The sequence below is a fragment of the Mustela putorius genome, unplaced genomic scaffold, assembly GCF_011764305.1.
Source record: "Mustela putorius furo isolate JIRA1106 unplaced genomic scaffold, ASM1176430v1.1 tig00000174_pilon_pilon_pilon, whole genome shotgun sequence".
Taxonomy (NCBI): domain Eukaryota; kingdom Metazoa; phylum Chordata; class Mammalia; order Carnivora; family Mustelidae; genus Mustela; species Mustela putorius.
Genome location: NW_025421304.1, coordinates 27182510 through 27198624, shown reverse-complemented (window position 1 = coordinate 27198624; position 16115 = coordinate 27182510). Strand labels below are relative to the sequence as shown.

General features: G+C 55.5%; 1 protein-coding gene across 4 annotated transcripts in view; it reads left to right on the top strand.

Moving 5' to 3' along the window:
- SMPD3 (sphingomyelin phosphodiesterase 3) overlaps positions 1 to 16115 on the top strand; it is an 81236-nt gene that overhangs the window by 49236 nt on the left and 15885 nt on the right. For 2 of the 4 annotated variants that reach the window (XM_013052259.2, XM_013052262.2), the window contains exon 2: positions 4238 to 4300. The exons of 1 other annotated variant lie outside the window; for it this stretch is intronic. The gene's annotated coding sequence lies outside the window, so the exon portion shown is untranslated. Of the gene's footprint in view, positions 1 to 4109; positions 4135 to 4237; positions 4301 to 16115 lie in introns of those variants that run through there. One more of the 4 variants, XM_013052260.2, reaches the window with a different exon arrangement.

Below are 16115 nucleotides of genomic sequence, written 5' to 3'. Positions count from 1 at the left end.
CAAAAATATGAAAGACAAAATCTGATATAACAAGACACTGGGATTAAAACGGACCAGTTGAAAAAGAAAGAGGAAGTGATTTGATGAAATTCAGCCACTCCTGAGATTTAACGTATGCTACTAATTCCCAAATCCTGCTCTAGCCAAGACTTCTCTGAGGAGTTGTGGGTCTGAATATTCTACTGCCACCTGGACAGATCCGTGCAAATGTCCCCCAACACCACAGCACCCCTGGCCAATGAGCGACTTCAGCCTCCATTCAGCTGTGTAAACTGGAGGTCCTTTTCCATGCTCCCCAGGCTCAATCGTATCCACTTGTGTTAGTCTGCTGGGCCTGCTAGAACCAAAGATCAGACAGGGTGGCTTAAACAACAGAAATGTATTTTTTCCCAATTCTGGAGGCTAAAAGCCCAAGATCAAGGTTGTGGCTGATCGGGTCTCTGGTGAGAGCTCTCTTCCTGGCTTTGCAGTCCTCACCTGGCCTTTCCTCCATGCAGGTATAAGGCCGTGGGAGGCTCAGATGTCTTTTTTTCTCTTTTTCTTTTTTTTAAGATGAAGTAGTTTTCTGTGTTGCATTTTGTTTTATTTATTTTTTTAAGACTTTATTTATTTATTTGACAGAGAGAGATAGCAAGAGCTGGAACACAAGCAGGTGGAGTGGGAGAGGGAGAAGCAGGGCTCCCACTGAGCAGGGAGCCCAATGAGGGGCTTGATCCCAGTACCCTGGGATCATTACCTGAGCCAAAGGCAAATGCTTAATAACTGAGCCACCCAGTTGCCCCTCAGATTTTTTTTTTTTTATAAGGACACTGATCTGATCGGGTCTCACCCTTCTGACATCATTTAACCTTAATTACTTCCCTTAATTACTTCTCAAAGTAACCTTAATTACTTCTCAAAGACAGCCACACTGGGGGTTAGGGCTGTAATATATGCATTTGGTGGGGGGAAGGTCCTCTCACCAGCCACGGCTAGCAGTGAATCTGGGGTACTTCTGCACGCCGCCAATAAGGTCTCAACCAAATGCACAGACCAGCCTCTGAGCATGCCAGTCCAGCCATGCCTCTCCTCTTGCCTTGGTATTGGATGTTTAAGGGTAAATCCCTTCACCAGAACTCAGTCAGCACTTTTCCTCAAGGCCAGCAACTGCTTCTCACCCTCACCCCAAGGGGCTTCCAGCAACCCAACCTAGTCTCAGGTCTGCAAGATGTCTGACCCTGACACTCAGCTAGAGGGCTGTGTGACTTTACATATGTTACATCTCTGGGCTTGAACCTTAATGAAGGTTCCTGGCCCCAGCATTACCATGTGGATAAATAAATCAACCTCCTAGGTGCCAGGCCCTGTGCACACATTATTTCTGGACCTGTGAAATTAGGAAGAAAGTAGAAACTGTAGAAAGGAAGTAGAAACTAAGGCTTGGAGAGATGCTGTGCTTGAGGCCACTACTTACTGTTCTAGGGAGCAGATCCATCCAGCTCCACTGCTGGTTCTCCTGACTGGGCTATGTCTCAGGGGACGTAGAGGCATTCAGGAACCTGGCCCAAACATCCAGGGACATGGGCTCACTTGGAGCTGCACGTCCACCAGAGGTCAACCCAGGTGCTGGTCTGCGGTCTTGGGGCCTGCGGGCTCCTGGTGGACAAGCAGGCAGGCGCGAGCTCAGGACCACTGCTGGATCCGTAGACACTGCCTTGCTGTGCTGGATAAACAGCCCACTTTCCATGCCCGCCCCCCAGGCCCGCCCTCCCCTACTGCCTATTTAAGCAAGGGGCCCTGACTCCACTCTGCCCAGGCACTGCCGGCTTCCGGAGCTAGGAGAGCAGCCCTGCAGTCCTCACTCACTCGGGGATGAAAGGTCCTTCTGTTTCACCATTTCCTACTGGTGCGTGTTGAATGATGATGCTGGGCTGGGTTGTAGCGGGAGCCGATACTGTTGGCCTAGGAATGAACTGAGATGTGTAGCAGGCCTGAGGGCGGCTCTGATTGAATTTTCCCCATTTCTAATCCCTAATTTGATGTGCTCTTATTTTCAAAGAGGGAGAAGGCCTATAGTTTATGAAAGGACAGAGGGGAGCATATTTCAAAACAGGATCAGACTGAGAATATCAATGATTGGATGAGTTTTTCTTTTGAGGGAAAAAAAAAAAAGTCCTGTAATTTCAAGGTTGTAGTGATCCCACTTCCTCTCGGGAGCCCCTGCCTAAATAGTTCCTGTCATTTAATTCTATTTTGAAAAAATGTGCAGAGAATTTTTTTTTTAGAAGAGTTTGGTGGGGGAGAGAGGTTGTGCAGCTGGAGGGGGACAGTTTACGGAAGGTCTGAGGACAAAGGGCTTCCTTGAGAAACTTCTTGTTGAGAGACGTGGACTGAGCTCCTCCCCACCCCAGGGTGGTGGGACCTGAGAGTCATGTGGGCTGGGATGGCTCAGTAGAGGCCTGCCTCCTTCGTATCCACTTCTAGATGCTTGCCGGCCTGTGGCCTAGGGTCAGGTCAGCCCACGAAGAGGGTGAAGGACAGAGGTGCACACAAGTCATCAGCCTGTGGAGGGTAAAGAGGCAGGCATCCCAGGTACAGGGGACAGGACCTCCCCTGGAGGCCGGAAGAAGGCCCCCTCTGACCTCCTGGCTATGGGTTGGAGGTTGACTCCCCAAACTATAGGTGGGGAGGGATGCCGCCAGGTGGTTAACTCAGGGGGAAACAAGTTAGGGTGTCCACATGGGAAAAAGGGTTCCTGGGGGAACACAGGTCCTAGGGGCCATGGCTTCCCTCTTCCCACTCTAATGTGGCAACATCAAGTACCCATGCTCCTTTGGTCGCGGCTGCCCAAGACACTGGAGTGACCCCATGTCTGACCGGGAAGGGGGTACCTAAGGCTCAGATGGATAGCTGACCCAGGCCTGGAACCGGGGTCTCCCTGGAGCTTCTCCATGGGGATTCCTAAGCAAGAGAGAGCCAGTTGTTTTCCGAGAAAAGAAACACTCCTGCCAGCCCTCTGCAACTCCTTCTGCTTGTGGGCCAAGGGACCGGGACTTAAATTCCGGATTTCTCGGAAACACAGTTTGAGTGATTTGCAAAGTAAATGTCTATAAAGGACGGGAGCTGGTCCGGAGGAGAGGGTTGGGGAGGAATGGTTGCTCGATGTGACGGTACTGAAGAGGGTCCTGGCCTGAAAAGGTGGAGGGCCCACGAGGGCCGCACGAAGCCCCGCGGGGTGGGAGTTGAACTTCCCAGGGCCTCAAGTCAAGGGTAAGGCTGGAAAGCTGAGAGCGGGACTTGGGACTAGGGGCGGGACTAAAGAGCCGGAGCGCCTGAAGCCAGGGAACTTGGTCAGAGAGAGGCCCGGGCCTGGGGCCAGGGGGCGGAGCCAGAGTGTCCCGGGAGAGGTCAATACCCGAGGCCTGGGGCGAGGTTAGAAGGGGAGGGCGGAGCCACAGAGAGAGACCCAGCCCACCAATCCCACTGGGGGGCGTGTCTGGAGCTGCTGCGGACTGAGCCAGCGAGGGATGCAGAGAGCAGGTGACATCGTATAAAAGGCCACCGCTCACAGAGGGTCCTCCCGACCGTCCCCTAAGTAGACCCCACTGAGGTCAAGAAGTGTCTCTGCTGAACGTCCCCTAGACAACTATCTTTACCCTTATCTGCTGCGAACGCGCCCTGTTTCTCTCCGTGCGGCTTCCTCCTCCCTGCCCCACCCCTGGTCCGGGTGGCCCCCGTCTGTCTTTTACCGCCTGGGTTCAGCTCTCTCCCATCCCCACGTATCTTGGCGAGGCTGAGATTACACAAAGGTCCTGGGGGAAAGCTCCCATTGTTCCAGCTTCGTCTATCAGATCTAACCCAGGCCCCGAGGCTGGAGCTCTGAATTCGCCTCTCTCCGCTCCCCACCTCACACATCCGCAGCCTGGCCCGGGTCCAGCTGTTCAGGTAGAGTTCTCATCCCTCTCACCCGTCAGGCAGAGCCCTCTCCACCTGTCAGCCCTCCTACCTCCCCCCACGCCTGTGCAGGTTTGTGGCACAAACCTCCGTGCCCCTCCACCCCTTCCGGCTGCACTTCCTCCGTCCGTGTCCTCGGGGACAGCCGGGTCCACACCCTCTCCTTGGCGAGTGGAGGGTGTGGCGCTGCCTCTGGCGCAGGTGGGGCCCCTTGGTCTTTGTACCTGGCTCACCTGTTCTGGGTTGCTGGGTGGCTGTAGGTTGAGTCCCCGACACCCCCTGTGAACCGCTCATCTGCTTTCAGGTCCCGATTGCGGTGGCTTCCCCTCTTCAGACGATCAAGAGGGTCCCAGCAGCCCCTCCTCAGGTAAGACAGGGGCTTCTGGAGGGGGAGTGATGCACAGGTCTCCCCACATAGGCGAATTATTCATGTTTTATATAAAGAGGTGCTGTGTGAAATTAAGAAAAGATTCTGTTGTTTGGTTAAAAAGTTTAGAAACAGAGCTCTGGGTAAGCCATCAGGGGGCTGGCACTCTGGGCCGACCCCTCTCCCTCCCTCTGAGGCGAGCAAGGCCAGGGGAGGGGGTGTGTCTCACCCACCCAAATCTTTGGAGAAAATACAAACTGCTTCAATACACGGGGAAGACTTGAGGCAGCACTTCACAGAAGTGGAGGAATACAATATAATTGAAATGTCGGGAAATGTAACCAGATAGCATTACCCACTAAACTATTAAAAAAATTTTTTTTTTTAATTGCTTAAACCCCAGAGCTGGTAAGGATGCTATGAAACAAGCACTGTCAAACAACTGGTGGAAAGCGATTTGGGCCGGGGAGGGGACGGAAGGGGAGTTGCTGAGGCTTATGGGTCGTCAGGGCTCCTATTATCTGCCTGCTCTGAGCCGGACACAGCTAGAGTCAGGTGATAAAACCTAAGTGCTTGCAGGGGGACACAGGCCTAGGAGTTAGAACACAAAAACCTGCATTCCTGGGACTAGGGGCAGGGGCGGTGGGGCTGGGGGGGGGGGTGTTGAACAGCTCAGAGGCTGCTGGTGTCAACCACAAGAGCACAGTCCCTGATCTGCAGAGACAATCCACAAGGCCATCTATGACACTTCCTCACTTCCCCCCTTTGCTCTGAGAAATGGAATTTGTCACCATTGCTCAGCCTCCTCTCTTAGTTCTGCTTCTAGCTTAGTAAGTCTGAAGATGTGGGGGGCTGGTCCCCCTTCTGGTGTGCAGACTGCCAATAGGGGCAATAAATGCACAGAAACCACCAGCCAGGTTAAAGGTCCCTCTCGTTAGCTCTGGGGCCAGAGAGCAAGAGAACTGGCTGGGGAAGAGACTGAGAGACTGTCACGGTGACTTCTGAACCCTGAGCCCCCTCCTGAGCCTGAGCCCCATCCCAGCCCACAGATGAGGCCTATGAGGGAATGGCCCCAGCAAAGGCAGGGAGGCCTAGAAGGGTGTGGTCGGGAACCACACAGGGGCCTTGGGACTTCACAGGTAGGAGGGAATGCAGAGCAATCCTGTAGACCAGAATGCTGAGCCTAGTGTGCCCTTCCCTGCCAGGTGCTTGGGCATCCTCCTGGGGTCAGGAGGGGTCACTGAAGAGTTTAACAGGGGAGCAGTGGGGTCTACGGTATAGTTTAAAAAGATCCCTGTAGCTGCCATGTGGTTCCAGAGGAAGGGAGGTCAGCTTCAGGGAGACAGGTAGTGGCTGGGCAGTGTCTAGCTGGGACAGAGTGGGGCCTGAGCTGGCTGTGACCCTGGGAGTGGATAGGAGGCATTAGGGAGGCAGAACAGAAGCTGGTGGGAAGAGGCAGGGTATGGAGGATGTCCAGAGCCTCAGGGACTATTCAGGAGACAGAACTGGGCAGGGGGGAGGGGGGGAAGGAGGGGGATGCAGTGGACAAAGAAGTCAGCTATCCCGAGAGACACCTGGGAACAGGTGATACTGAACATTCAATGAAGGGAGCGGAGAAGAGGCAGGTCTAGCTCCTCAGGGTGGGCAGGGGAAGAGGGGACAACCAAAGGCTCAGAGAAGCCACAGCTCCAGGGACAGAAGGGGCATGAGAAGGATGGTGGCCCCAGGACCCAGGGCAGAGGGCCGCGGGATGGATGAGATCACGCAGCTGAAGTCTCATGTGGGGCCTATTTTTAAAAGCAAAATCAGGTTGAAACGGTATAGACCGTTTCCCTTTCGGGGCTGACCTCTGCTCTGGCAATTTTCTCTCCAAAACTTTATCAAAGCCTGGTGGAACCCCCTATCTACCGTCTCTCTAGTGGTGAGGGGGGTGCAGGAAGCCTCAAGCCAGGGGTGCTGCTCGGACCCTTAGCCAGCCAGAGGGTCACTCATCCGTCCCAGAGGGCAGGACCCGGGCCGGGCCAGTGAGGCTCTGCTCGCCCTGCTCGGAGCCGAACTGGAGGCAGGCTGATCGTGTGGTGCAGGTGGGAAGCTACTCACTCAGACATTCTAAGCATTTAACTTAAACAAGCCCGGCTTAAGCAAACTGTCGGTGAATGTGTTGGATCCTTTCAGGCCCACGTTTCACAGCTGCTCCTCCCTGGCATGCCCTTGCCGGCCGCCTGGGACCGGGTGGGTCATTGTGGTCAGAGCCTGGCCCGCTGGGCAGGATCTCAGAGCCCCTCTACTTCCCACATGCCTGCTCTCGGCTCTCCCAGACTCTCCTGTATCTCCCTCCCTTGCTCACTGCTCATTCCAGCCACCCCGTACCCCCTTCCTGTCTCCATGCCCTCCAGGAGGACACCCCACACTAAAATACACACACCTAGAAAGCAGGCTCTGCCCCCAGAAATTCCTGGGGCCTTGCTGCAGAGTACCCCGCAGTCACAGGGCTGCGTCAGACTCAGAAGAGCTGGATGCCAGGTGCGCCCCCCCCCCCGCCCCCGCCTCCCAGCTCTCCGCCCTCTCCAGCCCAGGCTAGCACCCCTTGGCCAGCACAACCTGGCAGTGTTGGACCCCAACCCTTAAGCACAGGCTGTTGCATCATCTCAATCTGCTGTTGCACCATCTCGATCTGCGCCCCCCCAGTGTACTCTTCGACACTCCCTCCTGCCTGGTCCCCTGTGGGTCTGGCTGGGTCCCTGGAACCAACCAACGGGTCCCTGGAACCCGTGTGTGTGGATTTACTTTAATACTTCTATCAATAGCAGTGGCCCCTTCTCTGAGCAGGAGTGATTTCCATTAAAAATGAAAAGATTCAGGCTCAGCTCTCCAGATGCCTCATGGCCCTGAGCAGGGAATTAGCTGTTCAGTACATACACGGAGGGATGGAAAGCAGTGAGCCCCTGATCTGCTCCGGGTTTAGGGCAGAGGAACATCATTATTGCCATTAAAATCTTTCTTAAAGAGAGTTGGGTCTGGGGCATCAATCTGGCTATAAACTGGGGAAACTGAGGGCTGTTGATCAGTTAGTCTTGTTTTTGGTAAATGGATTAAAGAAATCAGAAGCCTGGGTCCTTGGGTGACAGAGTCGGTTAAGCCTCCTACTCTAGGTCTCCATCTCACGGTGAGATGAGCCCTGCCTCGGGCTCTGTGCTCAGCTTGGAGTTGGTTGGGGATTCTCTCTCCCTCTACCCCTCTCACTCTCTCTCTCTCTCAAATAAATACAGAAGAAAGAAAGAAAGAAAGAAAGAAAGAGGGAGGGAGCAGCCTTCCTCTATTGGTCAGGGTGGGAGGGGTTATGCTGTGGCTTATAATCAGTTTTCTGTCGTTGCTCTTATGACATGTGGGGAGCAGGGTTAGCTAGGGAGCTGCTCCATGGTTCCACACCCTGGGACCCAGGCTGATAGAGCAGCCACCGTCAAGAACACTACAGGTAGGGGTGCCTGGGTGGCCCAGTGGGTTAAAGCCTCTGCCTTTGGCTCAGGTCATAGTCCCAGGGTCCTGGGATCGAGCCCCCAATCGGGCTCTCTGCTCAGTGGGGAGCCTGCTTCCCCCCTCTCTCTGCCTGCCTCTCTGCCTGCTTGTGATCTTTGTCAAGTAAATAAATAATCTTTAAAAAAAAAAAAAAACACTACAGGTAGATGTGGCAAAGGGAGAGAACTCTAGGAGTTCTCACACCTGTGCTAAGTACTCTAGCCCAGCAGTGACACAGACCACTTGCACTCACAGCTAGTGGGTAGAGCTGGTCACATGATTCCACCCAACCACAAGAGGACCTAGAAGTGCAGTCCTGCCTCATAGCGGGGAGTAGGCTCCAGCCCCTGGGAGGGCAGAGGAAGTGAGGCAAGAGTCCTATCCTAAGCTTGGAGGCAGAGGTAGAGACGAAAAAGAAACCGTCTACCCAGATGTTCACAAAGATAAAGCGTGCTTATCTTTTAAGTAATTATTCCTGGATGAAGACATGTCCCTGTCTGCACCAGCACGTCTATACCAGCAATCTGGGGACACCCAGCCTCCATGACCCAGAGCCAGCGGTTCTTGTTTCCCTTTTCAGAAATGCAGGATTCGGGGCACCTGGGTGGCTCAGTGGGTTAAGCCGCTGCCTTCGGCTCAGGTCATGATCTCAGGGTCCTGGGATCGAGTCCCGCATCGGGCTCTCTGCTCAGCAGGGAGCCTGCTTCCTCCTCTCTCTCTCTGCCTGCCTCTCTGCCTACTTGTGATCTCTGTCTGTCAAATAAATAAATAAAATCTTTAAAAAAAAAAAAAAAAAAGAAATGCAGGATTCAACAGCCAAGACCTTGTAGACAGCTACCACTACCAGAGGGGCAGGGGTGAGTGGGAACCCTGAGCCACAGGAGACCCTTGGAAGGCAAGTTTGGTGGCAGCAATGAGAGGCAACTTGGAGAACTACAGATCCCCGTGATCTCTTCCCCACGGGCCTTTGCTGTGGACAAATGACTAATTCACAGTCTTATGCAAATGAGGTTTCACATCTCACTCCCATGGGAAGCCCTCCAGCAGCCCCCAGTCGCCTCCCAGTTATACGCTCAGGAGCAGGCTCTGAAATCCCACAGGCAGGTCAGAGACCTTCGGGAGCAAGCAGCCCCAGGTTTAGCCCAAGTGGGGTTTCCTCTCTCGGGGAGGGAGTTCATGCTGGCTCTCTCAGTGCCCAGGGCTCCAGTGATACTGTGTGCACGGAGGACCCGGGGACAGCCTCTGAGGCTGCCCGGAACAAGGGGCTGAGCGCTCCTGGTGAATGAGACCCTGCCCACATCCAGAAAGCCCTGGCCTCGGGCTCAGCTGCCAAGGGCTGCCTGGAGGCTTAGGGAGATGCTGATGCCTGATCTTATTTACTCATTCACACCGATTTGCTTTTTAATCTCTGCATAAATTCTCCTCTAGGACTCGGTTTGTTAAATGTTCTTTGCAGAGAAAACTTTAGGCTGAATGTGAAATGATTCCCTTTAGAAGAATTTTAGCAAGTCTGTTCTGTTTTAGGAAGGTTTGTTGTCTTCATCTGTGTTCTCTGGTGCCTTGAAATGCCTACACACCGCTCAGCCGGCCAATCCATTCCAGGAGGAAATGCTGTACTTGAAATGCAGCTGAACACTGGGCCTGCAGAAATCCTGCCATTTGTGTGGACTTGTATTTAAAGTTCTACTCCCACAAAAAGTATGTTGTCATTTCTTCTTAAGCAAAGGATGTTCCAAGCCTTGTTCAGCTCGTGAACCATTAACATCAGCAGGGAAGCGAGGACTGTGCAGGGACAGCAGCCTCTGTACCAGAGCCCGAGAAAAGGGAGATCCCTCCTGGTCTCCATGCCTCGGGAGGGCCTCTCCTTCCGAGGGAGGGTGGGCAGACCAGCTGGAAGCATGTCACATGCTGGCCCTCAGCCAGGCATGCGGCAGACACTACAGAGTCGCCTAAAGCAGGAGACGTGACCTGCTGGGGAGTGCCAGGACCCCCTGCTCACGCACGTGTGTGAGAGAACTCAGGATGTGAGCAGGCTCAGACCACTTGGGGAGGGAGGCCCGTGCCAGTCTAGGTGCTCGGTGGTGTACCCGTAGCCTCCTGATCTGGACCTGGCTTAATTAAGGACGTTGAAGGCTCCTCTTTGGTAGTGACGACTGCCTCCGGTCCTGCCTTGGAGATGCCCAGTTGGTGCCCGAAAGGAGGACACTCGGGAATAGAGTGATCTCAGACCTGATTTGCATCATGGAGGAAGCTCCTCCGACCTCCCTCCCCCCAACCCAAATCCTGGGCTCAGCCTCCATGAGAGCACAGGATGGGCAGGAGCCCTGCAGGCTTCAGCTTCCAGGCTGCAGGCGGGTTCTTGAGTGGTAATACAGAGGGTACGTGGGAATGAGACATGATGCCGCTCGGGATGGCTCAGGTGGGGATGTGAGTGCCAGCCACCATCCAGCCTTCTCCTCAGTGGCCCCCTTTCTGGTCACTGGTGGAATGGCAGACAGGAGAGGGGAGGGTGGCCAGATCTTCGAATTCAGCCCCATCCTGTGAGAACCCACGGTCTCAGGGCGACCACCCCATGTCGCCGTAGCACAAGGTCTTATACCCAGGAGGACAGTCGTTTTAACTATTCAATTGATCCGCACCCTCCTGGCACATACACCTCCAAGGTGGCTTGAGATTTGCTTTCCACCCAGGCAGGAATCCGCTGCAGCTGGGCTTTCTGAGTTCTGGCCCGGAAGTGCCGGGGCTGGCGGGCTGAAGGAGTGCCACAGGGCTGCCTGCAGCCTCTTCCTCTTCTCAGAAACCACATGACACATTAATAGCTCCCCTGGAAAGTGTCTTTTTGAAAATTTTATGGGCCCTTTGCCTGCGTCTGGTTTCTGCAGAAGCCTGTGACTTGGGCTCGCATGAGCAGCCCCCAGCACAGTCCTGCCCAGAGACAGAGGCCCCAGCCTTGGCTCCTGTCCAGGGGAGCAGGGCACCTTCCTGTCAAGCAACCAGCCACAGGAGGAGGAAACTCTGTGGGCTCCAGCTGTATCCTGAGGGTCCTCTGCGGCAATGGAATGAACAGTCGTAATAGTAACGAAGGTATTATTAGAGACGTGGCAGGCACTGAGCTAATTGTGGTGCATACGCTGAGACTGTGTGTGTGTGTGAGAGAGACGAGGTATGTTTGCCTGACAGATGAGCAGATGACGCGCAGGGCATCAGTGAAGCCGCTTATCCAATATCTAGCACGAGGACCCAGACCGAGCACGTGTGACACCGAGCCTGTGCTTATAACATCTGCACGGCCTTCCCCTGAGGGATGCTCAAATCACATGGGCAAAGTTCCCACCACCACCGGCTCTCACAGGGCCTTCAAGGACTCAGGAGAAAGGCCCCCTTTGCCCTGTGGGCAGCCCAGGGGCGGAAGTTCACCCAGGAGACAAACTGTGAAGAATGATGTTTTAGAAAGATCGGGTCACTGATACATATTAGATAGGATCCCTTTGGTGGGAAGTGACAGAAATGCAACTTAGACTAGAGCAAAGGAAAGGGTAATTTGCTAACTCACGAATTACAAAGTCCAGGGGTTGTGTTGTCTTCAGGCACAGAGAAAAGTGGAGCTCAAAGTGCCGCAAGGACTCACTCCTTCCAGCCCTGAGGTCTGTTTTCCTCTGAATGAGATTCACTCTTGAGGAAGGCTCCAGAAGCTTCAGACTCTTAGTGCTTCCAGCTCAGGGAAAATGCAGGCCTCTTTCCTGAGGGGTTCTGTAAGGGCACCCATGAGAGAGAGCTAGTTTGGGTCTTAGGACCATTCACCTTGGGGTCAGGGAGCTGTGGTGTCAACTGACCTAGTGTGGCTTGCTGCCCTCCTCTTGGATTGGGGTGGGGAGACAAGAGTGAGTCTGCCACAGCCAGAGGACAGCAGCGGGCTGGGACCTGGGCCTGGGCTGGTGCCAGAGACTCCCTCAGGTGCTCCCAGGCTGCTGATATGCAGATAGACAGGCGCCTGATTAGAGGGACAGCTGGGGGACGTGCAGGGCAGGGAGGATATGGGCAGGATAGGGAAGTTGGGGAGGGTTTCAGAGAGAAGGGGGCAGGTGCTTTGGATCTGGAAGGGTCAGTGGGCATTTACCTGGCACGCCTAGGTCACTGGGAGCTGCTGCTGCGGCACAGGTGTTCACGCCAGCCCCTAGCCCCCATTTCTGTGGCTTTCAGGGATTGTCTGACCCGCATCTCTTAGAAAGGCATCCTCTTCAGTCTTTCTTTCTGTCCCCCTGGTGATGAGCTGACTCCAAGTTTCAGCAGCTCCCGTTGCTATGCCAACCCCTGAGGCGGCAGGCATCCAGGCAGAAATGGGCCGGCCCAATCTCGGCACCGCCGGCGGATGCGAGCACATTCCGGTAATTGGATTGGAGTGATCCTCTCAGTCTTTCCTGCAGAAACCTGGGGCTTGGACCAGTGCCTGTTTAGACATGAGCCTGTGGACGCAAAGAGGATGGGAAGAGGTCCCTCCTCTCCAGGATTCCCAGCCCTGCTGCTGCTGCTGCTGGGAAGAGAGGGCTCAGCAGGCATGAGAACCAGAGGGAAGACTAGGAAGGAGGAACAGGTCCCATCCTGCCCCCAACCTGGGGCAACTCCCAACCCTCCTCAACTTCCCCTAAGTTCTCCAAAGCTCGGAGATCCCTCCAGATGGTTCAGGCTTCTTAGAGGGGCCAGCACTTGCCTTGGCCAGCAGAACTGGGCTGGCCTGCTCACTCTCACACTGCAGGAGAAATTCACATGCAAAGTCAGCACTCACCCAGGACCCTTTCTTTGATCCTCTGTGTAGCAGGTCTCGTGTACCAGCGTGTCTGCCAGGTCCATTTCACAGGGAGGTGGGACATGGGATGGACGTCCTGGGGCCAGTATCATTTGGTATACAGTAGCAGAGGGCCTGTCCATTGCAGCTTACCCAAGGAGGCTGTCAGGGACCTCTCTACCATCTTCAACATCAAATAGGACAGCCCTGGCGAGGCCCTACTCCTGCAATGCCCTCCCCAACGGATAGCAGATCAGCTGGTCCCCCAGCCCTCAGGGAGGTGTTTATTGGGAGGAGCACTGGCTTAGCTCAGGCCTCTGAGCAGTCCATGTCTCCCCTTCCGGTGCTGTGGTGGCTGCAGGTCAGGTCCCCACAAATACCAGGAACAACTATGGTGTGGAGTTTCTGTCAGTGCTCCACACCCGCCCAGGCGTCACCATCCTGTGATCTCTCAGGCCAGTGTGTGACCACCTCTTCCTCTCCCATCTGGATTTATGGTTGTCTGGCCCCCAGACTTTGCCAGGCGATTTCCCCTCCCAGCTGGATCAGCCTGAGAACCAATCTGCTCCCTCTGTCATGGCTCTGCAGCCCAGGCTTCTTGTCCCAGTTGGGCTCAGTCCAGTCCTAGCTGTAGGGGAAGGAACATGTTAATGAAGGCTGGCAGCTCCAGCCTGAACGGCGTGCATGGGTCTCTGAAGATCTGAAGGTATAGCAGAGCAGTCAGGAACCTAGAAGCTTGTGGAATGGGCTCCAGGTGCCCCCAGCGCAGTGCATAGAACCAGCTTGTCCCCTCTCCACAATGCACAGAATCCACAGAAACCTCAGCTGAGGCGTGGTCAGGGAGGTCCTATGAGGAACAGAGGGGAGATAGGGAAGGACAAAGCCTCAGGATGAGCCCAGGTATTGCTACTCTCATGTGAGAGAGAAGGAGATCCGAACCCAAACTGAGCAGGGAGCGGTGCCGTTGGGAGTGAGGAGCAAGCTTGAGGTTGCCTCCCAGGAGCCCTCCCTTGGGGTACTGGGTAGCCCCCCATACTGATCCTAGGGTTTAGGAGTGACCATGAGGACTTGAGGGTGTCTGGGACCCAAGCTCAGCTCTGGAGACCATGGCAATGGGGCAGGGAGGAGGCTCGGGCCTTCTGAGCAACCAGGAAGCCCCACGTCAGGATTTATAATGGGGAAAAACCCAGGAGTAATTACTATTTTAAAAAGAGGAAACTGAAAGCATAATCCAGCATATGGGCTTGAGCGGCTACCGCTCAGCACATGTGGCCTTTGTCGGACCTGTCACCCTCATCAGAGATGCCCGTGGTGGACTTTGCTTCGTAAAGACGGCGGCTCTGGGACAGGGAGCGAAGAGCTGGGGCATGGGGGGCGGGGGCAGGCGTTCCTCACCTGGAGGCCAAGCCTGGGCCAGGCCACCCACAATGTTCTGCCCTGCTGAGGGGGTGCAGGCGAGACAAAGGCCCAGGGGTGCAAACCGCCCACCCCCCCAGCCCCGGGGACTCTAAAGCTTAGTGAGAAGTTCCCAGCCTCTGGTGTTTAGCTCCCACTCCCCTCTTTACTGGGGAAAGTGTAGATCAGACTAATTAATGTGTTGTTGTTTGTTTACCCTCCTTTCATCTCCCTGAGACAAAATAATTAACCACAGAGCTTTAGAAACTGCCTCCATTGGTAGCAATCCCTTTTGTGTCAACTGCGTCAGCAGCCCCCGGGCACAGATGCAGGGCTTGCCTGCTGAGCAGGGCGGGGCAGGCGGCACCGGGAGGCTCCTCCTGTCCAGGGCACTGAGAGCTGGGGGTCAGGGGGCAGGCTGGAGCAGGGACCCAGGTAGCCATGAAGAGCGGGGAGGCTCAGATCTGCCCCATCGGGGATAGAATGCTTGTGGTGGCCCCCTGGGCTGCCAGCCACCTCAAACCCACTGATGCCTGAATGGAGACCAAACGCATTCCTGTGACCAGCCCAGGGAGGCACAAAGAACAGGCCTGGCGGCTCACTGCTGCTGCAGACAGGGCTGCGGGCGAACTTGCCCAGAAGGGTTTCTGGGGCCACAAGAGAATTGAGGTCAACACAGGGCAGCTCAGGACGGGGCCAGGCCTCACTAAGAGCGTGGTCCCCCCTGGTGGCAAGTCTCCACCCTGCCCGGTCAGTGGCCAGCATTAGGGATGAGCCACAGGGGGGAACAGAGGGTTTGAGAATTTCTCTCAGGAGCCCCTGGATGAAGTGAGGCTGCTGGGGGGCCCTCCGGGGTGGGGCTGGGGAAGGAAAGAGGGGCAGGAGCACAGAAGGCCCTTAGACAGAGACTGGAAGAATGGACTTTCTCCTCCAAGACCATGGGACCTCCAGAGGGAGGATGTAATCAGATTGTTTAGGGAGCTTTTCTGACCTCCGTGCACACTGTGGCCGGAGCCTGAGACAGAAGGCAGGGGTGGGCACTCAGGTGAAGATGGTGTGGGCCGGCTGGGCTGGGCCACCTCCAGCCACAGAGAAGAGGAGGAAGGAGCTAAGAAGAGCTGGGAGTGAACCACCTCCATGCACTTGGGGATGGCATCTGGGTGTCCCCAGAAGTCTGGCCTAGACCCCTACCCCTAGCACCTTGGTGCCCACTGCAGTGGCTGCTGGAGGCTTGGGAGACGCCATCCCAGGGACGGGACCTGCCGCCTCCTCCAGGTCCGGCTGGTGGAGGTGGACCTGCGCCCTCTCCCCTGGCTCTCAGCCTGGCCAGTCTGAAGCTGCCCGCTCCGAATACAAACATGGTGCGTGCGAGCTGGGCCGACGGCAGCCAGACCCACCAGCTCCAAGGGAGCCAGCGGGCTGCTGCCCCAGCTTTGCGTTAACACTCAAAGACATGGCTGGGATTTTAAAGAAAGAATAAGTAAGTCTGTCAGGTGGCAGGCATGGGAGAGCTCTGGACAGCCACAGCCCCTCTAAGTACTGAGCCACAAACAAGCTCTGGGCCACAGAGTTGCTGCAGCTCTTCTGGGGGGTTAGAAGTCATGCGCACAGAGGGTCAGCAGGCCTAGAACAAACCCTCCAGTGTCAGCCACTGTCATCACAATGTTAGTCTCGGGGCCTCAGTTCATAGGACCTCTGAATCGGCAGACCCCACAGTAAAGGCCGTCAAGGTTAGGGCACCCGCCTCCCCTCATGGAGCCTGGCCTTGGAAAACCAGGACTCGGCTCCAGTTTGGAGAGGGTGGTGAAGGCCACTGTCTGGTCTGGGACTCCAGGGCAGGATGTCAGGGGTCTCCTCCCAACCTCTGAAACAGCTTCCCCATCCCCTGCCCCAGGGGGCCGGGGAGAGGGATGGAGGGCTGGCCCTCTGGCCTCACCACCATCCTTGAACGCAAGCCTCATTGCCCACACCTGAGTGAGAGGCCTTGTGACTACAGCACCAGATGAACGTGGTCCCACTGCCCACAGGCGGACGACACGCTTTTTCCAGATTCAACCGAGGCGCCGTGTGAGCTCTCTACAAAGGAACAGTTTCCCATGGCTCCTGGCCAGAGAGCTGTGG